Here is a 26500-nt window from a genome sequence, read left to right on the forward strand (position 1 = left end):
AGTACTAACCAGGCCCAAACCTGCTTAGCTTCCGAGAGCAGACGAGATCGGGCATAGCCAGGTTGGTATGGCCGTAAGCGAAGACTGCTGCAAAGAGAGGGCTATTTAAAGACCAGCCCATCTAATCGTCAGTACATTATATAAGTAGGAAAGAAAACCCAAAAGCTTAAAGCACCTGGTATTCCTAGGCAGTCTCTCATCCAAGTACTAACCAGACCTAAGCCTGGTAAGATTCAGAGATCGGGCATTGACTCTTTTTTTTTTGCAAGATTATTATATAAATCGTGAAATTTTCCAAAAAGTTTAAAGCACCTGGTATTCCCAGGCAGTCTCCCATCCATGTACTAACCAGGCCCAAACCTGCTAATATTCAGAGATCGGGCATTGACTCTATTTTTTGGCAAAATTATTATATACTAAGTGAAAAGTTTCCAAAAAGCTTACAGCACCTGGTATTCCCAGGCGGTCTCCCATCCAAGTACTAACCAGGCCCAAACCTGCTTAGCTTCGGAGAGCAGACGAGACCGGGCATAGCCAGGTTGGTATGGCTATAAGCGAAAAATGCTGCAAAGAGAGGGCTATTTAAAGACCAGCCCATCTAATCGCCAGTATATTATATAAGTAGGAAAGAAAACCCAAAAGCTTAAAGCACCTGGTATTCTTAGGCAGTCTCTCATCCAAGTACTAACCAGACCTAAACCTGCTAAGATTCAGAGATCGGGCATTGACTCTTTTTTTTTTTTTTTTGCAAGATTATTATATAAATCGTGAAATTTTCCAAAAAGTTTAAAGCACCTGGTATTCCCAGGCAGTCTCCCATCCATGTACTAACCAGGCCCAAACCTGCTAATATTCAGAGATCGGGCATTGACTCTATTTTTTGGCAAAATTATTATATACTAAGTGAAAAGTTTCCAAAAAGCGTACAGCACCTGGTATTCCCAGGCGGTCTCCCATCCAAGTACTAACCAGGCCCAAACCTGCTTAGCTTCGGAGAGCAGACGAGACCGGGCATAGCCAGGTTGGTATAGCTGTAAGCGAAAAATGCTGCAAAGAGAGGGCTATTTAAAGAGCAGCCCATCTAATCGCCAGTATATTATATAAGTAGGAAAGAAAACCCAAAAGCTTAAAGCACCTGGTATTCCTAGGCAGTCTCTCATCCAAGTACTAACCAGACCTAAACCTGGTAAGATTCAGAGATCAGGCATTGACTCTTTTTTTTTTTTTGCAAGATTATTATATAAATCGTGAAACTTTCCAAAAAGTTTAAAGCACCTGGTATTCCCAGGCAGTCTCCCATCCATGTACTAACCAGGCCCAAACCTGCTAATATTCAGAGATCGGGCATTGACTTTTTTTTTTTTTTTCTGCAAGATTATTATATAAATCGTGAAATTTTCCAAAAAGTTTAAAGCACCTGGTATTCCCAGGCAGTATCCGATCCATGTACTAACCAGGCCCAAACCTGCTAATATTCAGAGACCGGGCATTGACTCTATTTTTTTGGCAAAATTATTATATACTAAGTGAAAAGTTTCCAAAAAGCTTACAGCACCTGGTATTCCCAGGCGGTCTCCCATCCAAGTACTAACCAGGCCCAAACCTGCTTAGCTTCGGAGAGCAGACGAGACCGGGCATAGCCAGGATGGTATGGCTGTAAGCGAAAAATGCTGCAAAGAGAGGGCTATTTAAAGAGCGGCCCATCTAATCGCCAGTATATTATATAAGTAGGAAAGAAAACCCAAAAGCTTAAAGCACCTGGTATTCCTAGGCAGTCTCTCATCCAAGTACTAACCAGACCTAAACCTTGTAAGATTCAGAGATCGGGCATTGACTCTTTTTTTTTTTTTTTTTTGCAAGATTATTATATAAATCGTGAAATTTTCCAAAAAAAGTTTAAAGCACCTGGTATTCCCAGGCAGTCTCCCATCCATGTACTAACCAGGCCCAAACCTGCTAATATTCAGAGATCGGCCATTGACTCTATTTTTTGGCAAAATTATTATATACTAAGTGAAAAGTTTCCAAAAAACTTACAGCACCTGGTATTCCCAGGCGGTCTCCCATCCAAGTACTAACTAGGCCCAAACCTGCTTAGCTTCGGAGAGCAGACGAGACCGGGCATAGCCAGGTTGGTATGGCTGTAAGCGAAAAATGCTGCAAAGAGAGGGCTATTTAAAGACCAGCCCATCTAATCGCCAGTATATTATATAAGTAGGAAAGAAAACCCAAAAGCTTAAAGCACCTGGTATTCTTAGGCAGTCTCTCATCCAAGTACTAACCAGACCTAAACCTGCTAAGATTCAGAGATCGGGCATTGACTCTTTTTTTTTTTTTTTTTTTTGCAAGATTATTATATAAATCGTGAAATTTTCCAAAAAGTTTAAAGCACCTGGTATTCCCAGGCAGTCTCCCATCCATGTACTAACCAGGCCCAAACCTGCTAATATTCAGAGATCGGGCATTGACTTTTTTTTTTTTTTTTTTGGCAAGATTATTATATAAATCGTGAAATTTTCCAAAAAGTTTAAAGCACCTGGTATTCCCAGGCAGTCTCCCATCCATGTAGTAACCAGTCCGAAACCTGCTAATATTCAGAGATCGGCATTGACTCTTTTTTTTGGCAAAATTATTATATACTAAGTGAAAAGTTTCCAAAAAGCTTACAGCACCTGGTATTCCCAGGCGGTCTCCCATCCAAGTACTAACCAGGCCCAAACCTGCTTAGCTTCCGGGAGCAGACGAGATCGGGCATAGCCAGGTTGGTATGGCCGTAAGCAAAGATTGCTGCAAAGAGAGGGCTATTTAAAGATCAGCCCATCTAATCGCCAGTATATTATATAAGTAGGAAAGAAAACCCAAAAGCTTAAAGCACCTGGTATTCCTAGGCAGTCTCTCATCCAAGTACTAACCAGACCTAAGCCTGGTAAGATTCAGAGATCGGGCATTGACTCTTTTTTTTTTGCAAGATTATTATATAAATCGTGAAATTTTCCAAAAAGTTTAAAGCACCTGGTATTCCCAGGCAGTCTCCCATCCATGTACTAACCAGGCCCAAACCTGCTAATATTCAGAGATCGGGCATTGACTTTTTTTTTTTTTTTTTTTGCAAGATTATTATATAAATCGTGAAATTTTCCAAAAAGTTTAAAGCACCTGGTATTCCCAGGCAGTCTCCCATCCATGTACTAACCAGGCCCAAACCTGCTAATATTCAGAGATCGAGCATTGACTCTATTTTTTGGCAAAATTATTATATACTAAGTGAAAAGTTTCCAAAAAGCTTACAGCACCTGGTATTCCCAGGCGGTCTCCCATCCAAGTACTAACCAGGCCCAAACCTGCTTAGCTTCCGAGAGCAGACGAGATCGGGCATAGCCAGGATGGTATGGCTGTAAGCGAAAAATGCTGCAAAGAGAGGGCTATTTAAAGAGCGGCCCATCTAATCGCCAGTATATTATATAAGTAGGAAAGAAAACCCAAAAGCTTAAAGCACCTGGTATTCCTAGGCAGTCTCTCATCCAAGTACTAACCAGACCTAAACCTTGTAAGATTCAGAGATCGGGCATTGACTCTTTTTTTTTTTTTTTTTTGCAAGATTATTATATAAATCGTGAAATTTTCCAAAAAAAGTTTAAAGCACCTGGTATTCCCAGGCAGTCTCCCATCCATGTACTAACCAGGCCCAAACCTGCTAATATTCAGAGATCGGCCATTGACTCTATTTTTTGGCAAAATTATTATATACTAAGTGAAAAGTTTCCAAAAAACTTACAGCACCTGGTATTCCCAGGCGGTCTCCCATCCAAGTACTAACTAGGCCCAAACCTGCTTAGCTTCGGAGAGCAGACGAGACCGGGCATAGCCAGGTTGGTATGGCTGTAAGCGAAAAATGCTGCAAAGAGAGGGCTATTTAAAGACCAGCCCATCTAATCGCCAGTATATTATATAAGTAGGAAAGAAAACCCAAAAGCTTAAAGCACCTGGTATTCTTAGGCAGTCTCTCATCCAAGTACTAACCAGACCTAAACCTGCTAAGATTCAGAGATCGGGCATTGACTCTTTTTTTTTTTTTTTTTTTTTGCAAGATTATTATATAAATCGTGAAATTTTCCAAAAAGTTTAAAGCACCTGGTATTCCCAGGCAGTCTCCCATCCATGTACTAACCAGGCCCAAACCTGCTAATATTCAGAGATCGGGCATTGACTTTTTTTTTTTTTTTTTTGGCAAGATTATTATATAAATCGTGAAATTTTCCAAAAAGTTTAAAGCACCTGGTATTCCCAGGCAGTCTCCCATCCATGTAGTAACCAGTCCGAAACCTGCTAATATTCAGAGATCGGCATTGACTCTTTTTTTTGGCAAAATTATTATATACTAAGTGAAAAGTTTCCAAAAAGCTTACAGCACCTGGTATTCCCAGGCGGTCTCCCATCCAAGTACTAACCAGGCCCAAACCTGCTTAGCTTCCGGGAGCAGACGAGATCGGGCATAGCCAGGTTGGTATGGCCGTAAGCAAAGATTGCTGCAAAGAGAGGGCTATTTAAAGATCAGCCCATCTAATCGCCAGTATATTATATAAGTAGGAAAGAAAACCCAAAAGCTTAAAGCACCTGGTATTCCTAGGCAGTCTCTCATCCAAGTACTAACCAGACCTAAGCCTGGTAAGATTCAGAGATCGGGCATTGACTCTTTTTTTTTTGCAAGATTATTATATAAATCGTGAAATTTTCCAAAAAGTTTAAAGCACCTGGTATTCCCAGGCAGTCTCCCATCCATGTACTAACCAGGCCCAAACCTGCTAATATTCAGAGATCGGGCATTGACTTTTTTTTTTTTTTTTTTTGCAAGATTATTATATAAATCGTGAAATTTTCCAAAAAGTTTAAAGCACCTGGTATTCCCAGGCAGTCTCCCATCCATGTACTAACCAGGCCCAAACCTGCTAATATTCAGAGATCGAGCATTGACTCTATTTTTTGGCAAAATTATTATATACTAAGTGAAAAGTTTCCAAAAAGCTTACAGCACCTGGTATTCCCAGGCGGTCTCCCATCCAAGTACTAACCAGGCCCAAACCTGCTTAGCTTCCGAGAGCAGACGAGATCGGGCATAGCCTTTTTTTTTTTTTTTTTTTTTCTTTTTATTGAAATTCACAAATGTACAGTTCAATTTCAGTTGTTCACATTAAACAACATAATCATTTCATCATTTTTTTTTTTTTTTTTTTTTTTTTTTTTTTTTCTTACCTTCAGAACATAATTTTTACCAGTTATACAAAACCTCTTTTCTCTCTCCTTCTTTTATGAATTTGTTTCCAGTTACAAAGAATTCCTTCACATCATCTCCCCCATATTTATAGCACATTTCAATATCTCTTGTCATTATTGCTTTGAACAAGTCTTTTATTTTGACTTTTCTCCCTTCAAAGTGTGCATAATTCCGTCTAAGTACAACAGCTAATCTGGCGTGGCTTAGAACATAATTGATAAACCAAAAGTCTATTGCTGTCGTCTTCTGAAACACTCCAAATAAAAATATTTTTCCCCATCCCTCCTCCAAATTCACGTCCTCAAAACAATTATTTTTTAATAGACTTTTTAAGAAAACAAAAAAATCTTTTAATTCATCACATTGCAAAAAATAATGCAAAAAAGTCTCATGTTCCTTGTTACATACATCACACATCACATTATTAGCATTATTTATTTTGTTTAGTACTACATTTGTATAGATTCTATTGTGTCTTATTAAGAAGTCATTATTTTCACATTCTATAGTATTGTATTTTATGTCCATATTTGACCATATTTTCTTTACATCCAAGTCTTCAAACACCCTACTCCATACTTTTTCAGATGCTGGCACTTTTATTTGATCCATTATAAACAGGTCATAGACTTTCTTTACGCTAATGCTTTTTATATTATATTTTTCCCCGTCTTTCATTATGTACATCTCAGGCAAATCCTGTTGTTTTTTCTTTACACAACTTTTTTCTATAACATTCACCCATTTCGATGGTAGACTTGCTTTAATTCTTTCATATATATTTTCCACCTTTACTCTGCTCTCCATGCCATCCAACTCACACACTGAGTCATATATACAGTTATTTCTAAGAAAACCTGGAATAACTTCATATATAATATCTTTCACTTGCCTTATTCCGGCTTCTAAGAATTTGGGCTCATACAATGTTTTATTGTTGTGTTTAAATTTATCATTTAAAAACAATGGCAAATTTATAAATGTGTGCACCTCTGTGCAATCATATTCTACTTTTGGCAGGAATTGCCTCCATGCCTCCATCACCTCCCTGTATATGTCTGGCATTCCCACAGTCATTGACTGCTTAAAGCCCATATACCACCCATACTCTCCCATTCTTCCAACATCATCAATGTATTTCTTTAAAAATTCTCTCCAACCAAACTCCCATCTTCCTTCCATATATTTTTTAACAGTTTTTATTCTTATTGCCAACTTTTTTGTTTCTAAATCAATCAGCTTTAATCCACCTTCCTGTTTCCTCGCCACTAATGTTTTTTGTGCAATTTTCACTCCCTTGCCTTCCCATATAAAATCATGTACAATTTTATTTAACTCATTCATCACCCACTCAGGCATTTCAATTACACTCATTACATATACACATACCGACAGCATAAGATTATTAACCACAATTATTTTCCCTTTTATCCTTAATTTTCTTCCTTTCCATGCAATACAAACTGTTCTTATCTTATTTATCACTCCAGCCCATGTTATATCCCTTGCCTCCTTTGAATCTACCCCTAAATATACACCCAACACTTTCATGTACTTTTCCTCAACCCTCACACCTACATCAGATCTTTCTACTTCTCCTATATACATTATTTCAGATTTTTCTCTATTTATTTTCGCCCCTGATGCCTTTCCATATTTTTCCACCAACTCTAAAACCTTTCCCACACTGCTTATTTCCCTTACTGTCACTGTTGTGTCATCGGCATACTGGTTAATTATACACTTCCCTCCATATGGCAACTCAATTCCTCTTATTCTCTTGTCTCTCTTAATTAATGATGCCAAAGGTTCAACAGAAAGGGCGTATAACAAAGCGGATAGCGGGCAGCCTTGCCGCACTGACCTTCCCACATCAAATGTATCTGTCAATATTCCGTTCACCTTTACACAGCTTCTTGCACTTCCATACAATCTCCTCACCCATCCTACCATTCTCTCCCCAAAACCAAACTTTTCCAAGACCTTAAATAAAAACTTGTGTTCGACCCTATCAAAGGCCTTGTTCCAGTCTATCCCCAACACTATCCCACCCTTCCCATCCCTCTTCATATACTCAATCACATCTCTGATTGTTCCAATTGTATCTGCTATATCTCTTCCAGGAATGCTGTAGCTTTGTGTTGGCTGAATAATATCTCCGATTACTCTTTTCATCCTGTTTGCCAAAACTTTGGTGAGTATTTTGTAGTCTGTGTTCAACAAGCTAATCGGCCTATAATTTTCTAAATCTAATTTATTCCCCTTCTTAAAAACTAGTGTTATCACTCCCTCTACCATTTTACTCTGTATTATTTCTGTTCTCTCCATTCCTTTATATACTTCCACTAAAATTGGTGCTACATCATTTTTATATAATTTGTACCATTCTGTCCCTATCCCATCACTTCCTGGGCTTTTCCCACTTCTTAAACCTTCTATTGCAGCTATAACCTCTTCTTCCTCTATCTCTCTATCACACCATCCCTTTTCTTCTTCCCCTAGCTCCCTCTCTACACACTTCAATACTTCCTCTATACTTGCCTCATCCACACATCCTCTCATATACAACTCACCATAAAACTCTTGCACCCTCTCCAATATATCTACATAGTCTGTTATTATCTCTCTCTTTTTTGAATATATTTCATGGATATATGTCTTACCTTGCCTTCTTTTTTCTAAACCCAGGAAATACCCTGTGCACTTTTCTCCTTCCAGTGCATATTTCGCCTTACTTCTTAAAATTGCTCCTTTGCATTTTTCTTTCTCATATCTCTCTAACCTCATATTTGCTTCTATATACTTTTCCATGCAATATCCTTCTTCATCATCTACTCTGCTGAGTTCTATCCTCACTTGCTCTCTAAGCTCCCTTTCCTCTTTCATCATCCTCTCTTTTCTTTTCTTACTATACCTTATGCTTAAAGCTTTAATTTCATTTTTTACCTCCTCCCATCTCTTACCAATGTCATTATTAACTTCATCTTCCTCCAAGCATTCCTCCAACCACTGATTTTCCTGAAGTAGTAAAACTTTCATCTGTTGTCTATATTCCTCTTCTTCAATATACACTGCATTTAGTATCCACATCCCTCCACCCACCTCTCTCCTTCCGACTTTGATCCTAAATCTAACCCCATCATGATCACTAAAGTTATTCTGCTGATGTCTTATTTCATCAATGTAACTTATGGTATCTCCCTGCACTATCACTAAATCAATCCTACTCTGCTTTAATATCCCTTCTCTCATCTGCCTCCTTGTGAACTCTCTCTTCTCCGGATTCTCATGTCTCCATACGTCAAGTAATCCCTTATCCCTCATTACTTCCATTAACATTAATCTTGATTTTTCCCACCTGAAACTCCCTCCTTTCCCAACATCCAATCTACTACATATAATGTTAAAGTCGCCTACTATTATGCACCTTCCAACAATTAGATCCCTTAGCTCCTCAATACAACATCTCTTATCATTTTCCACGTTGGGAACATATATATTAATTAATCTGAATTCAATACCTCTGAATTTAAATTCTACAACTAAAATTCTCCCTATCTGATCTCTGTACACCTGCCTTACATTTTCAATCCTATCTTTTTTAATCATTATCGCTACACCCCTTGCATTTTTTGCACCGTTGTTAAAGTATATATCTCCCTTCCATAAATCCTTTACTTCTCTCACTTTTTCATCATCCCAATTTGTTTCTTGAATACAAATTATATCACTCCTATATGTAAATTTTAATTCCTTCAACTTGTTAATATTCCTTAACCCATTTGCATTTACTGAAGTTACAGAAACCATGCCAGCAAATCAAAGAAAAAATTATATATATATATTTCATTTTTAACCCAAAACATATAATACCATTATAGAATTCATGTACCAGAGCGTTGTTCTTTTATCAGTTCAATTCTGTCCTTATCTCTCTCCGCCTTTCTTTTAACAGTCAGTTTTTGTAGTGTTGTCTGCGTTCGTTGAGGAATCTTACTTTCTTTCCTTTGAGGTACTGCTTGTTGCTCTACTTTTTTCTCTTGTTCAGTTCCCAGTAGCTTTACATCCTCTTCATCCTCTTCCTCCTCTTCGTCTTGTTCATCTTGCTTCTCCTCCTCTTCTTCCTCCTCCTCCCTCCTTTCTCCATCATCGGCCTCCTCACCAGCTGTTCCAGCTCTCTGTCCCCTTACAGCTCCATCCTGTCCATTACCACTTTCTCTTCCATCTTTTGTAACCTCCATGTCATCCTCGCTCACTGTGCTTTGCTTCTCTGTTTGATCGTCCTCCCTCCTCTCATCCTCTTCACGTTGCTCACCCTCCTCCTCTATTACTCTCTCTGTTTGCTCTCCACACTCCCTTGCATAGTGGCCTACCTTGCCACATGAAAAACATTTAAACTCTGGGCATTCTCGAAATAAATGTCCTGTTTTAATGCACAACCTGCATACACGCACCTGCCTGTCGTGTATGACACGAAAGTACTCTGTGCCTCTTAATGTTTCAAACCTGGTTGAATATGGGAGTGAGCGAACTTCATCAGTGAACCGGACTTTTAAAAATCTCGTTCCATCTAAAATATCAGTTCCTGGCCATACCCGGCGCTTAATGGCAGACAGTGGTTTAACTCCCCATTCTTCCAGCTTTGCAAAAATCTTCTGATCTTCCAAATAAACTGGCAGGTTAATAAATGACACTACCATTTCATTGTTCACAATGTCTCTGGCGTGCACCATTGCTCCTTTTACTCTAACACCGTCCATCAGTTTACTCTTTGCCATATCATCCTTCATTGTAAGTTCGTATGACCTTTCTCCTCTCACTCTGCATCCCACCACTTCTCCACACTCCTTCTTTACACCTCTTAATAAGTCCATCATAGAGATGTTTTCTGTTCCTGCCACTTCAACTTCCACAGTCAACTCTTTGGAATATTTCTCATGGTGTTCTCCACATACCTCTTTTCTGATATTCCTCCTTTCATCGCTTGCATTCATGGAAGATTGATGTCCTTTTCCGCTGTCATTATCCATGCTTTGTCCATTGTTTGCTTGTCCGTCTTTCATTTTGAGTTCTTTGTTTGCTGCCATGCTTTCTATTTCCATCACAGAAATAAAACTGTATTTGATGGTCCCCCAAACAGCAAAGGCTGCTGGGGGAACACTTTAGACACAAAATAAACTTTAACTTTTGAAAACAAAGGTTATTTCAAAAATAAAAACAAATTTAAATACTATTTTAGATGTAAAGATTCTCTGTTTGCTCTTTCAGCTACTCACTTCCTGGACTGTACCACTATCGGGCATAGCCAGGTTGGTACGGCCGTAAGCAAAGACTGCTGCAAAGAGAGGGTTATTTAAAGACCAGCCCATCTAATCGCCAGTACATTATATAAGTAGGAAAGAAAACCCAAAAGCTTAAAGCACCTGGTATTCCTAGGCAGTCTCTCATCCAAGTACTAACCAGACCTAAGCCTGGTAAGATTCAGAGATCGGGCATTGACTCTTTTTTTTGCAAGATTATTATATAAATCGTGAAATTTTCCAAAAAGTTTAAAGCACCTGGTATTCCCAGGCAGTCTCCCATCCATGTACTAACCAGGCCCAAACCTGCTAATATTCAGAGATCGGGCATTGACTCTATTTTTTGGCAAAATTATTATATACTAAGTGAAAAATGTCCAAAAAGCTTACAGCACCCGGTATTCCTAGGCAGTCTCTCATCAAAGTACTAACCAGACCTAAACCTGCTAAGATTCAGAGATCGGGCATTGACTCTTTTTTTTTTTTTTTTTTTTTTTTTTTAATGAAAGATTATTATATAATTCGTGAAATTTTCCAAAAAGATTAAAGCACCTGGTATTCCCAAGCAATCTCCCATCCATGTAGTAACCAGTCCGAAACCTGCTAATATTCAGAGACCGGCATTGACTCTTTTTTTTGGCAAAATTATTATATACTAAGTGAAAAATGTCCAAAAAGCTTACAGCACCTGGTATTCCCAGGCGGTCTCCCATCCATGTACTAACCAGGCCCAAACCTGTTAATATTCAGAGATCGGGCATTGACTCTATTTTTTGGCAAAATTATTATATACTAAGTGAAAAGTTTCCAAAAAGCTTACAGCACCTGGTATTCCCAGGCGGTCTCCCATCCAAGTACTAACCAGGCCCAAACCTGCTTAGCTTCGGAGAGCAGACGAGACCGGGCATAGCCAGGTTGGTATGGCTGTAAGCGAAAAATGCTGCAAAGAGAGGGCTATTTAAAGACCAGCCCATCTAATCGCCAGTATATTATATAAGTAGGAAAGAAAACCCAAAAGCTTAAAGCACCTGGTATTCTTAGGCAGTCTCTCATCCAAGTACTAACCAGACCTAAACCTGCTAAGATTCAGAGATCGGGCATTGACTCTTTTTTTTTTTTTTTTTGCAAGATTATTATATAAATCGTGAAATTTTCCAAAAAGTTTAAAGCACCTGGTATTCCCAGGCAGTCTCCCATCCATGTACTAACCAGGCCCAAACCTGCTAATATTCAGAGATCGGGCATTGACTTTTTTTTTTTTTTTTGGCAAGATTATTATATAAATCGTGAAATTTTCCAAAAAGTTTAAAGCACCTGGTATTCCCAGGCAGTCTCCCATCCATGTAGTAACCAGTCCGAAACCTGCTAATATTCAGAGATCGGCATTGACTCTTTTTTTTGGCAAAATTATTATATACTAAGTGAAAAGTTTCCAAAAAGCTTACAGCACCTGGTATTCCCAGGCGGTCTCCCATCCAAGTACTAACCAGGCCCAAACCTTCTTAGCTTCCGGGAGCAGACGAGATCGGGCATAGCCAGGTTGGTATGGCCGTAAGCAAGGACTGCTGCAAAGAGAGGGTTATTTAAAGACCAGCCCATCTAATCGCCAGTACATTATATAAGTAGGAAAGAAAACCCAAAAGCTTAAAGCACCTGGTATTCCTAGGCAGTCTCTCATCCAAGTACTAACCAGACCTAAGCCTGGTAAGATTCAGAGATCGGGCATTGACTCTTTTTTTTTTGCAAGATTATTATATAAATCGTGAAATTTTCCAAAAAGTTTAAAGCACCTGGTATTCCCAGGCAGTCTCCCATCCATGTACTAACCAGGCCCAAACCTGCTAATATTCAGAGATCGGGCATTGACTCTATTTTTTGGCAAAATTATTATATACTAAGTGAAAAGTTTCCAAAAAGCTTACAGCACCTGGTATTCCCAGGCGGTCTCCCATCCAAGTACTAACCAGGCCCAAACCTGCTTAGCTTCGGAGAGCAGACGAGACCGGGCATAGCCAGGTTTTTTTTTTTTTTTTTTTCTTGAAAAACACATATAATACATTACATCTCTTCTAAGAAAAGAAATTTACATTCCAATTAAAAAATAAAAAATAAAATAAAAACAAAGACATTCATGTGATTAAATAGATATTTCTCTTCCACATCATTCTGTTCCTGGAAATGCTATTTCAAACTTCTTTAAAATTGAGTAAACCTCTGAAGTAAACACTTTATCAAATTCCTTATTTTTTTGTTCCTGTTTAAAATAACAATACAAACATTCTATATACCTTTTCCAACGTCTTTTAAACAAACCCCACACATCCATTATAATTTCTTCTTGTTTTGCAATTCCTCTTCTTTCCCAGATGACTTTTTTCATTAACATTACAAACAGATTGATCACCTTTTTGTTTTTTTCCTTCTCATCAAAACCTAACATAATGATCCTATCCAATTCTGTATCCTCTCGATCTTGCTCCCCTCCCAGGTTTACAATTATAGTTTTGCATTTTTCATTGAAATCCTTCAGTGCCTTACAGTGTAGAAACGCATGTAAAAAATCTTCCTCTTCCTCATTGCATACTTTGCATATGGCACTTTGTTCCATCCCAATTTTTTTAAGTATAACATCAGTAAACAGCACCCTTTGTCTGATATAATACTCAGAATTTTCCAATTTGACCTCAATTATCTCCCCTTTCATGTTTTTCCAAATATCTTCTTCTTTTAAACCTTCAAATGTCTTCTGCCAAAATTTGTTTGCAACAGGTTTCTTAAAAATCATGTCAATGAAAAAAACATAAAACATTTTCACTGTACATTCTTTTAAAAGCCACAATTTCTCTCCCAGTATTGCGTACACATCCTTTTCTTCTTTCCCCCCTTCCATAGTTTCAACCTTTTCTATCCATTCTTTGGGTATTGCATTTTTTATAATTTCATACTTAGTTTTAAGTTCTTGTTTATTAAATTCTTCCTTTGCTTCCTCCATCACATCTACTATATACTGCATTGGTAAAAAGCCTTCTTTATATTCATATAAAACATCTCTTACTTTGACTATTCCAACTTCCATCAATTCTTTAAAATATATTTCCTTCCCTTGGTTTAAAATGCCGGTGTTTAGGAATAATGGCTGATTTAAGATGTTTTCTCTTCCATGTACGTTGTATTGAACGGTAGTTAAAAAATTCCTCCAAGCCCTTAAAACTTCTTTATAAAACATTGGCAACCCCTCTGTTATCCATTCTTGTGTTCTCATCCATAACACATTATCTCCCAGATTAAAATTCCCACATTTGTTTAAAAAAATCCCCATTGTTGTTTTCCATTCTGCTTTGTTTCCCTCATCCAGATACTTTTTGACTAATTTGACTCTCAGACTATTCTTCCTTTGCTCAACATCGATTAAACCCAAACCTCCTTTTCCCTCCATCCCTATTAAAGTATTGTACGCAATTCTAGCTGGTTTCCCTACCCATAAAAAATCTAAAAAACATCTTTTCAACCCTCTTTCCACCCACACCGGCATAGATGTCATATATAAAAAATACCACAGTTTTGAAGTCATTAAAACATTCAAGATTAAAACCTTCCCTTTTAAATTTAGTGCCCTCAATTTCCAAAAGTTCAGTCTTCTTTCAATGCTTCCCACTATTTCTTCCCACATGATTTCCCTAACTTTATCTTCATCTTTACCCATTAAAATTCCTAAAATCTTCATTTCTTTTACTTCCTTGAATTTAAAATTCTCTGCTAAGTCTGTCGTCTGCCCAAATCTCATATATGCAGTTTTTTCTTCATTTATTTTTCCTCCTGACCCCTTGCAAAATCTCTGTACTATTTCCATTACTTGTTTGACACTTTCTTCTTCTCTAGCAAAAATGGTACTGTCATCAGCATATTGAAAAATTTTACTCTCTTTTCCTGTTTGTTCAATCTCTATTCCTTTAATTCCCCTTTCTTGCTTTATGGCTAGTCCAAGCGGTTCTGCCACCAATGAATATAGCAGGGCTGATAAAGGACACCCTTGTCTTATAGATCGTGTTATCCTAAAACATTTTGTTAAAAACCCATTACATTTTATTGTTGTCATTGCTCCCTTGTATAAAATTTGAATCCATTTAATAAAAATCTCCCCAAACCCAAAACTTTTTAAAATATCAAATAAATATTCGTGTTCCACCCTGTCAAAAGCTTTTTCAAAATCTAAGTTAATGATATAACCTCCTTTCCTTTTATCTCTCATGTACCTTATCGTGTCTTTTATACTCATTGTTACATCCGAAATGTCTTTCCCTTTTACTCCATATGCCTGATTTGTTGTTATTATATTTGGCATTATCTGTTTTAATCTATTCGCTAAAAGTTTTGCTAAAATCTTTAAATCAGTATTTAACATTGTGATAGGTCTATAATTTTTTAATTCATTTTTTTCCCCCTTTTTCTTGTATATTACCTTCATCAATCCCATTCCCATTCTTAACATCATTCCTCCTTTTTCAAAAATCTCATCATAAACATCTCTTAAAATATCTACTAAAAGGTCTTTAAAAGTTTGGTAAAACTCACTTCCTAGACCATCAATGCCTGGGCTTTTCTTTTTGTTCAATTCATTTATTGTACTTTCTATTTCTTCTTTACTTATTGTCTGATCGCATTCTTCCTTCTCCTCTTTACTCACTTTAATTTTTATTAATTCCATTAATTCCCTTTTTTCTCTCTCCTTTACTCCTTCCGTACTAAACAATTTTTCAAAATAGTTTTTAACCTCTTCTAAAATTTCCCCACATTCATGTACCATTTCACCATTTTCTTTTCGTATTTCTTTTATAGTTTCAACTCTTCCTTTTCTTTTTTCAAGATCAAAAAAAAACTTTGTGCATTTTTCTCCTTCTACCAGATATTTAGCTTTACACCTCAACATTGTCCCCTTATATCTATTCTCTTCCATCTCTTTCAGCTCTTCTTGTATTTCTTTTATTTTTTGAATATCTTCTGTTTCATCATTTACTTGCTTCTCCAGTCTTTCTCTTATTTCCTTTTCTTTATTCTTTTTGCATTTCTGTTTTAACACACAATAATAGTGATTTTTTTCACTAAAAATTTCAAGTTCTCCCACCAGATCCTTTTGTCCTCTAAATACATTTCATTCTCTTTTTCTTTTTTTATTGTATCTTTTATTGTTGCCACATAATCCTCATCCTTTAAAATGTCTGTATTTAACCCTTTCGAGTCGATTAACGCATATATGCGTTTTGAGTCATTTTCACCTGATAACCCCGAAAATAACTTAAATTACACTCTCAGTTTTAATCGTACAGATAAGAGCAATACATCAATCGAATCTGTAAAGGGTCTAGTTTTTTTTGGATACAGACATAATAACAAAAAACCTTTGTGCACTTATAAAATAAAGATAACAAACAAGGTGCGCTGTCTACAGTCTTTGTCTCCGCTGATCGTCATGTACAAACATTTCATTAAAATGAACTGTAACTCCGTGAATACTCAACGAAGAGACATGAGAGAGATATCTATAGAAAGCCTGGAATGTCTACTTTTAAACTAAACAAGTGCTGCCGAAAACAAATATTCTGAGATAAAGTAATCCATATGAAAACAACGCGATGTCTATTTTTCATATCTCCGCTCATTATATCTAATGTGACCACGCCCCCGCGCTTAACGCGCTATTCAGATTCAAACTGAAGCGCGCGGCTTGAATACGCCCACACAGAAGAAAAAGCAGCCAGACTATTCTTCAAGTTTTTATTTTATTTTACTGTTTGCTTCACGATGAGAGGACTAAGACATAATTCACCCCAAAAAGATGTGATGTGGTTGAGGATTTGAGAAATGGATTTCCTCAGAAAAAAGAATGAAGCACTTTATTCAGCAGAGATCATAAACAGAGTAAGTCTCTCTTTATTTATTTGTACTAGTTTTCACATAACGTGTAAACATTTTACTAGTTAGACTTTTTCCAAATACTTTTTCCAAACTATAATTCCTGACTAAATGTATAATCAAGTGAAACATTATGAAGTTTCAATAACAATATACAATACTATACCATTCAAAAGCTTGATGTAAATAATATGAATGTGACAAATAGAGATAACTCTAACAAATGTAAAAACAATGCAGTTCTTTCGATTTATTCCCCCTAAAAAAACCTGAAAAATATTATCAGCTCTTTTCAACATTAATAATAATAATAATAATGATGATGATAATAAATGGGGTTTATTTGGTAGAAAATAAGATTGTTAAAAGGATTTCTGAAGGATTGTGTGACTAGAGAAAGGATGCCAAAAAATTTGAAAGTCAGCTTTGATTGTTCCTAATAAACTGTTTAACTGCTCCCCCAAGTGGATATTAAATTATGTTGTGGGATAATTAAATATATTCTTAATAAACTACAAACATAAAATTATATACTTTTATTTTGTTCTCTTTCTTGTAAGTCCTCCCTCACAGTGGCACAGTTGAATGAGAGGCTCATTATGCAGCTCATTATGCAGGCCTTTGTCTTCTCAGGTGTAAATCACAATGATATTCATGATAGTTGACGCCTACTCGCATATGACTTTTACCAACAAAAAGTGTTTTAGAAAATTTAAATCAATATATTGTTTTCTGTGAGTGAGTAAACAAGATGATTTTCACATCATTCAGAAAGAAAAATTCTAGGCTACAAGCTCCAGTTCTCAACTTTTCCGGCAACCAATTTTATGTATGTGTTTTATTCCCTTATTCAAGTGATTTAACATTTTTAGTTTTTCACTAACCATGCATAACATTTTTTTTCTCAAAAATACAATCATGTACATGCATGGGTTTCACATATTATTATAGCCCAGTTTGTGCTGATTACAGTGATATTAGACTTTACCCATTTAGATATTTATAAGAAACTGAAAAAAGCACAAATGTCAGGGCATGACAAAACTTCTCAAGGCCCCAAAAATAGCTTAGACTCCAGAGGGTTAAAACCCATACCCCTGGCCCTCTTTTCCCAACATCCCAATCCAAATGTACAAAAAAAGGCTTATGATCACTTAACCTCGTTTCTTCATACCTTAACTTCTCTATAAAACATTCTAAATTCCTTGTACATAAAACCATATCTATTCGTGTTTGATAAATGAAATTTCCTACTATTTGTCTTCTCGAGTATTCTCTTTTGTGTTCATTCCTTTCCCTCCATACATCCATTATATTATTTTCCTCCATTAGTGATCTTAACTCTTTCCTTCCCGTATCGCTTTTGAAACCCATACCCTCCGCTATATCTTGTCTGCTAAAAACTGTATTAAAATCCCCCATCATAAGTATATATTTATAATTCCTCACAATTGTCTTGATAGTGTTAAAAAATGATCTCTTTTCTTCTTTTTTCGTTGGTGCATGTATGTTGACCAGTAATATGTTCTTCTCTTCGTAACTCATTTCCACTATCAAACATTTCCCTATTTCATCTTTGTATATTTCTTTACAGCTTACACCACTGTTTTCCCTTATTAAAATTGCCACACCTCTACCATTTCTTTCATCACCATTATTATACAGAATTTCACCATTCCACCTTTTCCTCATTTCATTTATAGACCTATCGGTCCAATTAGTTTCTTGTAGCATTATTATATCTTCTTTTTTACACATTTCTTTTACTTTATCAAACTTTCTTACATCTTGAAGTCCTCTTGCATTAAAAGTTACCAACTTTATGAGCATAAGACAGAAAAAAGTATTCATAAAAACCATCGTTTATCATTCAATCTCCCCCATGTCCTTTAACAGTTCAAATCGGTTTACATTTTTCAACAAGTCCTCTTTAACTACTTTTTTCCTTACCCCGCCCAAACTTGGTTTTACCTTGATCGATCTTCTTCTTTTCATTTGTATCCCAGCTTTGTCCTCCTTTTCCTCTTCACTGCCCATTTCAACAGTCTGTTCTTCATTTACAATCCTTTGATGTTCTATTTTGTCTAAAAGTATTTCAATGGTCTCTGCAATTTGCATCTCCGCTTCACCCCCTTGCTGTGATTGTTTATCCTGTATGCAACTTTCTTCTCTCTGTTCTCCTTTGTCCTTATTTTCGTTGGTTTCATTAATCTGTGTTGTTGTTGTTCCTTCCTCTTGCTCCTTTTCATTGTCATGCATCTGCCCACTCACACCTTTTTCATCTTCTTCCTCGTTTCCCATCCAGCATTCACACTTGCTTAGCACCTCCTCGCAATCCGGGCATTTTACCACCCTGCAGTCCCTCGCCATGTGTCCTCTCTCATTGCATTTGTAACATATAAACTGCGGACAGTCTTTCACCATTTGCTCTGGGCTCATGCACAACCTACATGTCTTTACCTGCTGGCTATGCATGACCCGAAAGTGCTGTGGTCCTTCTGCTGTGACAAACTTGGTGCTATACGGGAGAGAGATCACTTCTCTGGGGAATCTTGTTTTTACAAATCTTATTCCATCTTCAATATTTGTGCCAGGATAAAACCGTCTCTTTATTTTAGAGATGGGGAGAACTCCCCATCCTTCCAATTTCTTTAAAATGTCCTCATCGTCCATGTAAACAGGGAGATGCATAAAAGAAACAACAAAATCTCTGTTTTGAAGTCTTGTTACCTCACAGGTTTTTCCTTTGATTAGTATTCCATTCATCAGCTCCTCGATGTCTTCCTCGGTCTCCAAAGTCACCTCATAACATCTTGTTTGTTTCGGTCGAACCGCCAAGATTTTCCCTTCTCCTTCCCTTCTTCCTCATTGCATACTTTGCATATGGCACTTTGTTCCATCCCAATTTTTTTAAGTATAACATCAGTAAACAGCACCCTTTGTCTGATATAATACTCAGAATTTTCCAATTTGACCTCAATTATCTCCCCTTTCATGTTTTTCCAAATATCTTCTTCTTTTAAACCTTCAAATGTCTTCTGCCAAAATTTGTTTGCAACAGGTTTCTTAAAAATCATGTCAATGAAAAAAACATAAAACATTTTCACTGTACATTCTTTTAAAAGCCACAATTTCTCTCCCAGTATTGCGTACACATCCTTTTCTTCTTTCCCCCCTTCCATAGTTTCAACCTTTTCTATCCATTCTTTGGGTATTGCATTTTTTATAATTTCATACTTAGTTTTAAGTTCTTGTTTATTAAATTCTTCCTTTGCTTCCTCCATCACATCTACTATATACTGCATTGGTAAAAAGCCTTCTTTATATTCATATAAAACATCTCTTACTTTGACTATTCCAACTTCCATCAATTCTTTAAAATATATTTCCTTCCCTTGGTTTAAAATGCCGGTGTTTAGGAATAATGGCTGATTTAAGATGTTTTCTCTTCCATGTACGTTGTATTGAACGGTAGTTAAAAAATTCCTCCAAGCCCTTAAAACTTCTTTATAAAACATTGGCAACCCCTCTGTTATCCATTCTTGTGTTCTCATCCATAACACATTATCTCCCAGATTAAAATTCCCACATTTGTTTAAAAAAATCCCCATTGTTGTTTTCCATTCTGCTTTGTTTCCCTCATCCAGATACTTTTTGACTAATTTGACTCTCAGACTATTCTTCCTTTGCTCAACATCGATTAAACCCAAACCTCCTTTTCCCTCCATCCCTATTAAAGTATTGTACGCAATTCTAGCTGGTTTCCCTACCCATAAAAAATCTAAAAAACATCTTTTCAACCCTCTTTCCACCCACACCGGCATAGATGTCATATATAAAAAATACCACAGTTTTGAAGTCATTAAAACATTCAAGATTAAAACCTTCCCTTTTAAATTTAGTGCCCTCAATTTCCAAAAGTTCAGTCTTCTTTCAATGCTTCCCACTATTTCTTCCCACATGATTTCCCTAACTTTATCTTCATCTTTACCCATTAAAATTCCTAAAATCTTCATTTCTTTTACTTCCTTGAATTTAAAATTCTCTGCTAAGTCTGTCGTCTGCCCAAATCTCATATATGCAGTTTTTTCTTCATTTATTTTTCCTCCTGACCCCTTGCAAAATCTCTGTACTATTTCCATTACTTGTTTGACACTTTCTTCTTCTCTAGCAAAAATGGTACTGTCATCAGCATATTGAAAAATTTTACTCTCTTTTCCTGTTTGTTCAATCTCTATTCCTTTAATTCCCCTTTCTTGCTTTATGGCTAGTCCAAGCGGTTCTGCCACCAATGAATATAGCAGGGCTGATAAAGGACACCCTTGTCTTATAGATCGTGTTATCCTAAAACATTTTGTTAAAAACCCATTACATTTTATTGTTGTCATTGCTCCCTTGTATAAAATTTGAATCCATTTAATAAAAATCTCCCCAAACCCAAAACTTTTTAAAATATCAAATAAATATTCGTGTTCCACCCTGTCAAAAGCTTTTTCAAAATCTAAGTTAATGATATAACCTCCTTTCCTTTTATCTCTCATGTACCTTATCGTGTCTTTTATACTCATTGTTACATCCGAAATGTCTTTCCCTTTTACTCCATATGCCTGATTTGTTGTTATTATATTTGGCATTATCTGTTTTAATCTATTCGCTAAAAGTTTTGCTAAAATCTTTAAATCAGTATTTAACATTGTGATAGGTCTATAATTTTTTAATTCATTTTTTTCCCCCTTTTTCTTGTATATTACCTTCATCAATCCCATTCCCATTCTTAACATCATTCCTCCTTTTTCAAAAATCTCATCATAAACATCTCTTAAAATATCTACTAAAAGGTCTTTAAAAGTTTGGTAAAACTCACTTCCTAGACCATCAATGCCTGGGCTTTTCTTTTTGTTCAATTCATTTATTGTACTTTCTATTTCTTCTTTACTTATTGTCTGATCGCATTCTTCCTTCTCCTCTTTACTCACTTTAATTTTTATTAATTCCATTAATTCCCTTTTTTCTCTCTCCTTTACTCCTTCCGTACTAAACAATTTTTCAAAATAGTTTTTAACCTCTTCTAAAATTTCCCCACATTCATGTACCATTTCACCATTTTCTTTTCGTATTTCTTTTATAGTTTCAACTCTTCCTTTTCTTTTTTCAAGATCAAAAAAAAACTTTGTGCATTTTTCTCCTTCTACCAGATATTTAGCTTTACACCTCAACATTGTCCCCTTATATCTATTCTCTTCCATCTCTTTCAGCTCTTCTTGTATTTCTTTTATTTTTTGAATATCTTCTGTTTCATCATTTACTTGCTTCTCCAGTCTTTCTCTTATTTCCTTTTCTTTATTCTTTTTGCATTTCTGTTTTAACACACAATAATAGTGATTTTTTTCACTAAAAATTTCAAGTTCTCCCACCAGATCCTTTTGTCCTCTAAATACATTTCATTCTCTTTTTCTTTTTTTATTGTATCTTTTATTGTTGCCACATAATCCTCATCCTTTAAAATGTCTGTATTTAACCCTTTCGAGTCGATTAACGCATATATGCGTTTTGAGTCATTTTCACCTGATAACCCCGAAAATAACTTAAATTACACTCTCAGTTTTAATCGTACAGATAAGAGCAATACATCAATCGAATCTGTAAAGGGTCTAGTTTTTTTTGGATACAGACATAATAACAAAAAACCTTTGTGCACTTATAAAATAAAGATAACAAACAAGGTGCGCTGTCTACAGTCTTTGTCTCCGCTGATCGTCATGTACAAACATTTCATTAAAATGAACTGTAACTCCGTGAATACTCAACGAAGAGACATGAGAGAGATATCTATAGAAAGCCTGGAATGTCTACTTTTAAACTAAACAAGTGCTGCCGAAAACAAATATTCTGAGATAAAGTAATCCATATGAAAACAACGCGATGTCTATTTTTCATATCTCCGCTCATTATATCTAATGTGACCACGCCCCCGCGCTTAACGCGCTATTCAGATTCAAACTGAAGCGCGCGGCTTGAATACGCCCACACAGAAGAAAAAGCAGCCAGACTATTCTTCAAGTTTTTATTTTATTTTACTGTTTGCTTCACGATGAGAGGACTAAGACATAATTCACCCCAAAAAGATGTGATGTGGTTGAGGATTTGAGAAATGGATTTCCTCAGAAAAAAGAATGAAGCACTTTATTCAGCAGAGATCATAAACAGAGTAAGTCTCTCTTTATTTATTTGTACTAGTTTTCACATAACGTGTAAACATTTTACTAGTTAGACTTTTTCCAAATACTTTTTCCAAACTATAATTCCTGACTAAATGTATAATCAAGTGAAACATTATGAAGTTTCAATAACAATATACAATACTATACCATTCAAAAGCTTGATGTAAATAATATGAATGTGACAAATAGAGATAACTCTAACAAATGTAAAAACAATGCAGTTCTTTCGATTTATTCCCCCTAAAAAAACCTGAAAAATATTATCAGCTCTTTTCAACATTAATAATAATAATAATAATGATGATGATAATAAATGGGGTTTATTTGGTAGAAAATAAGATTGTTAAAAGGATTTCTGAAGGATTGTGTGACTAGAGAAAGGATGCCAAAAAATTTGAAAGTCAGCTTTGATTGTTCCTAATAAACTGTTTAACTGCTCCCCCAAGTGGATATTAAATTATGTTGTGGGATAATTAAATATATTCTTAATAAACTACAAACATAAAATTATATACTTTTATTTTGTTCTCTTTCTTGTAAGTCCTCCCTCACAGTGGCACAGTTGAATGAGAGGCTCATTATGCAGCTCATTATGCAGGCCTTTGTCTTCTCAGGTGTAAATCACAATGATATTCATGATAGTTGACGCCTACTCGCATATGACTTTTACCAACAAAAAGTGTTTTAGAAAATTTAAATCAATATATTGTTTTCTGTGAGTGAGTAAACAAGATGATTTTCACATCATTCAGAAAGAAAAATTCTAGGCTACAAGCTCCAGTTCTCAACTTTTCCGGCAACCAATTTTATGTATGTGTTTTATTCCCTTATTCAAGTGATTTAACATTTTTAGTTTTTCACTAACCATGCATAACATTTTTTTTCTCAAAAATACAATCATGTACATGCATGGGTTTCACATATTATTATAGCCCAGTTTGTGCTGATTACAGTGATATTAGACTTTACCCATTTAGATATTTATAAGAAACTGAAAAAAGCACAAATGTCAGGGCATGACAAAACTTCTCAAGGCCCCAAAAATAGCTTAGACTCCAGAGGGTTAAAACCCATACCCCTGGCCCTCTTTTCCCAACATCCCAATCCAAATGTACAAAAAAAGGCTTATGATCACTTAACCTCGTTTCTTCATACCTTAACTTCTCTATAAAACATTCTAAATTCCTTGTACATAAAACCATATCTATTCGTGTTTGATAAATGAAATTTCCTACTATTTGTCTTCTCGAGTATTCTCTTTTGTGTTCATTCCTTTCCCTCCATACATCCATTATATTATTTTCCTCCATTAGTGATCTTAACTCTTTCCTTCCCGTATCGCTTTTGAAACCCATACCCTCCGCTATATCTTGTCTGCTAAAAACTGTATTAAAATCCCCCATCATAAGTATATATTTATAATTCCTCACAATTGTCTTGATAGTGTTAAAAAATGATCTCTTTTCTTCTTTTTTCGTTGGTGCATGTATGTTGACCAGTAATATGTTCTTCTCTTCGTAACTCATTTCCACTATCAAACATTTCCCTATTTCATCTTTGTATATTTCTTTACAGCTTACACCACTGTTTTCCCTTATTAAAATTGCCACACCTCTACCATTTCTTTCATCACCATTATTATACAGAATTTCACCATTCCACCTTTTCCTCATTTCATTTATAGACCTATCGGTCCAATTAGTTTCTTGTAGCATTATTATATCTTCTTTTTTACACATTTCTTTTACTTTATCAAACTTTCTTACATCTTGAAGTCCTCTTGCATTAAAAGTTACCAACTTTATGAGCATAAGACAGAAAAAAGTATTCATAAAAACCATCGTTTATCATTCAATCTCCCCCATGTCCTTTAACAGTTCAAATCGGTTTACATTTTTCAACAAGTCCTCTTTAACTACTTTTTTCCTTACCCCGCCCAAACTTGGTTTTACCTTGATCGATCTTCTTCTTTTCATTTGTATCCCAGCTTTGTCCTCCTTTTCCTCTTCACTGCCCATTTCAACAGTCTGTTCTTCATTTACAATCCTTTGATGTTCTATTTTGTCTAAAAGTATTTCAATGGTCTCTGCAATTTGCATCTCCGCTTCACCCCCTTGCTGTGATTGTTTATCCTGTATGCAACTTTCTTCTCTCTGTTCTCCTTTGTCCTTATTTTCGTTGGTTTCATTAATCTGTGTTGTTGTTGTTCCTTCCTCTTGCTCCTTTTCATTGTCATGCATCTGCCCACTCACACCTTTTTCATCTTCTTCCTCGTTTCCCATCCAGCATTCACACTTGCTTAGCACCTCCTCGCAATCCGGGCATTTTACCACCCTGCAGTCCCTCGCCATGTGTCCTCTCTCATTGCATTTGTAACATATAAACTGCGGACAGTCTTTCACCATTTGCTCTGGGCTCATGCACAACCTACATGTCTTTACCTGCTGGCTATGCATGACCCGAAAGTGCTGTGGTCCTTCTGCTGTGACAAACTTGGTGCTATACGGGAGAGAGATCACTTCTCTGGGGAATCTTGTTTTTACAAATCTTATTCCATCTTCAATATTTGTGCCAGGATAAAACCGTCTCTTTATTTTAGAGATGGGGAGAACTCCCCATCCTTCCAATTTCTTTAAAATGTCCTCATCGTCCATGTAAACAGGGAGATGCATAAAAGAAACAACAAAATCTCTGTTTTGAAGTCTTGTTACCTCACAGGTTTTTCCTTTGATTAGTATTCCATTCATCAGCTCCTCGATGTCTTCCTCGGTCTCCAAAGTCACCTCATAACATCTTGTTTGTTTCGGTCGAACCGCCAAGATTTTCCCTTCTCCAACTTTTTCTGTCACTGACATTATAATATCCACTGCTCTCACATCATCCAAATCCATTAAGTCCACTGTTACTGTTGCTTCCTTTTTGTAAACTCTTTTCCAGGTTTCCTTCTTTGTTTCTTTTTCATGTCCATCTCTGTGTCTTTGTTCAAGATCGATTTCATTTCCACTCCGTGTTTCTCGTGCCATTGCTGTGGTCGTTGCCGGTAATCTATCCATTTTGAAAATTAAAGCCAAAAAAAAACTCCCCCCCCAAACAGCGTGAGCTGCTGGGAGGAGAAAAAAAACAAACAAAAAAACTAAATAAAGCTTTTCCCAAAAAATAATGAACGAAACACAAATCAAAAAAGGTGAGCCTCTCTCACCAACTGCTCGAACTGCCCACTCACTTCCTGTATTACTCACTAGCGCCACCAGGTTGGTATGGCCGTAAGCGAAAAATGCTGCAAAGAGAGGGCTATTTAAAGAGCAGCCCATCTAATCGCCAGTATATTATATAAGTAGGAAAGAAAACCCAAAAGCTTAAAGCACCTGGTATTCCTAGGCAGTCTCTCATCCAAGTACTAACCAGACCTAAACCTGGTAAGATTCAGAGATCGGGCATTGACTCTTTTTTTTTTTTTTTTGCAAGATTATTATATAAATCGTGAAATTTTCCAAAAAGTTTAAAGCACCTGGTATTCCCAGGCAGAATCCCATCCATGTACTAACCAGGCCCAAACCTGCTAATATTCAGAGATCGGGCATTGACTCTATTTTTTGGCAAAATTATTATATACTAAGTGAAAAGTTTCCAAAAAGCTTACAGCACCTGGTATTCCCAGGCGGTCTCCCATCCAAGTACTAACCAGGCCCAAACCTGCTTAGCTTCGGAGAGCAGACGAGACCGGGCATAGCCAGGTTGGTATGGCTGTAAGCGAAAAATGCTGCAAAGAGAGGGCTATTTAAAGAGCAGCCCATCTA

At 36.3% G+C, this 26500-nt stretch overlaps 9 non-coding genes and 3 pseudogenes across 9 annotated transcripts in view; all 12 read right to left on the reverse strand.

Moving 5' to 3' along the window:
- LOC128021847 (5S ribosomal RNA) overlaps window positions 1-79 on the reverse strand; it is a 119-nt gene extending 40 nt beyond the window's left edge. The window contains exon 1 of the ribosomal RNA XR_008185770.1: window positions 1-79. This exon is cut by the window's left edge and continues 40 nt beyond it. This is a non-coding gene — a ribosomal RNA (5S ribosomal RNA).
- A 358-nt stretch (window positions 80-437) lies between these two features.
- Window positions 438-556, reverse strand: LOC128021785 (5S ribosomal RNA). The gene has a single exon (XR_008185725.1). It is a non-coding gene; the product is annotated as a 5S ribosomal RNA (ribosomal RNA).
- A 364-nt stretch (window positions 557-920) lies between these two features.
- LOC128021815 (uncharacterized) lies at window positions 921-1039 on the reverse strand (annotated as a pseudogene).
- Window positions 1040-1543: 504 nt separating this feature from the next.
- LOC128021794 (5S ribosomal RNA) lies at window positions 1544-1662 on the reverse strand. Its single transcript, XR_008185735.1, has one exon. It is a non-coding gene; the product is annotated as a 5S ribosomal RNA (ribosomal RNA).
- Window positions 1663-2030: 368 nt separating this feature from the next.
- LOC128021818 (uncharacterized) lies at window positions 2031-2149 on the reverse strand (annotated as a pseudogene).
- Window positions 2150-2660: 511 nt separating this feature from the next.
- LOC128021713 (5S ribosomal RNA) lies at window positions 2661-2779 on the reverse strand. The gene has a single exon (XR_008185648.1). It is a non-coding gene; the product is annotated as a 5S ribosomal RNA (ribosomal RNA).
- A 502-nt stretch (window positions 2780-3281) lies between these two features.
- Window positions 3282-3400, reverse strand: LOC128021880 (5S ribosomal RNA). Its single transcript, XR_008185803.1, has one exon. It is a non-coding gene; the product is annotated as a 5S ribosomal RNA (ribosomal RNA).
- Window positions 3401-3768: 368 nt separating this feature from the next.
- On the reverse strand, window positions 3769-3887 carry LOC128021819 (uncharacterized; annotated as a pseudogene).
- A 512-nt stretch (window positions 3888-4399) lies between these two features.
- On the reverse strand, window positions 4400-4518 carry LOC128021715 (5S ribosomal RNA). The gene has a single exon (XR_008185650.1). It is a non-coding gene; the product is annotated as a 5S ribosomal RNA (ribosomal RNA).
- Window positions 4519-11385: 6867 nt separating this feature from the next.
- Window positions 11386-11504, reverse strand: LOC128021756 (5S ribosomal RNA). Its single transcript, XR_008185692.1, has one exon. It is a non-coding gene; the product is annotated as a 5S ribosomal RNA (ribosomal RNA).
- A 506-nt stretch (window positions 11505-12010) lies between these two features.
- Window positions 12011-12129, reverse strand: LOC128021778 (5S ribosomal RNA). The gene has a single exon (XR_008185716.1). It is a non-coding gene; the product is annotated as a 5S ribosomal RNA (ribosomal RNA).
- A 14207-nt stretch (window positions 12130-26336) lies between these two features.
- On the reverse strand, window positions 26337-26455 carry LOC128021757 (5S ribosomal RNA). The gene has a single exon (XR_008185693.1). It is a non-coding gene; the product is annotated as a 5S ribosomal RNA (ribosomal RNA).
- Between the last annotated feature and the right edge of the window lie 45 nt (window positions 26456-26500).

The sequence above is a fragment of the Carassius gibelio genome, chromosome A10 (genome assembly GCF_023724105.1).
Source record: "Carassius gibelio isolate Cgi1373 ecotype wild population from Czech Republic chromosome A10, carGib1.2-hapl.c, whole genome shotgun sequence".
NCBI lineage: Eukaryota > Metazoa > Chordata > Actinopteri > Cypriniformes > Cyprinidae > Carassius > Carassius gibelio.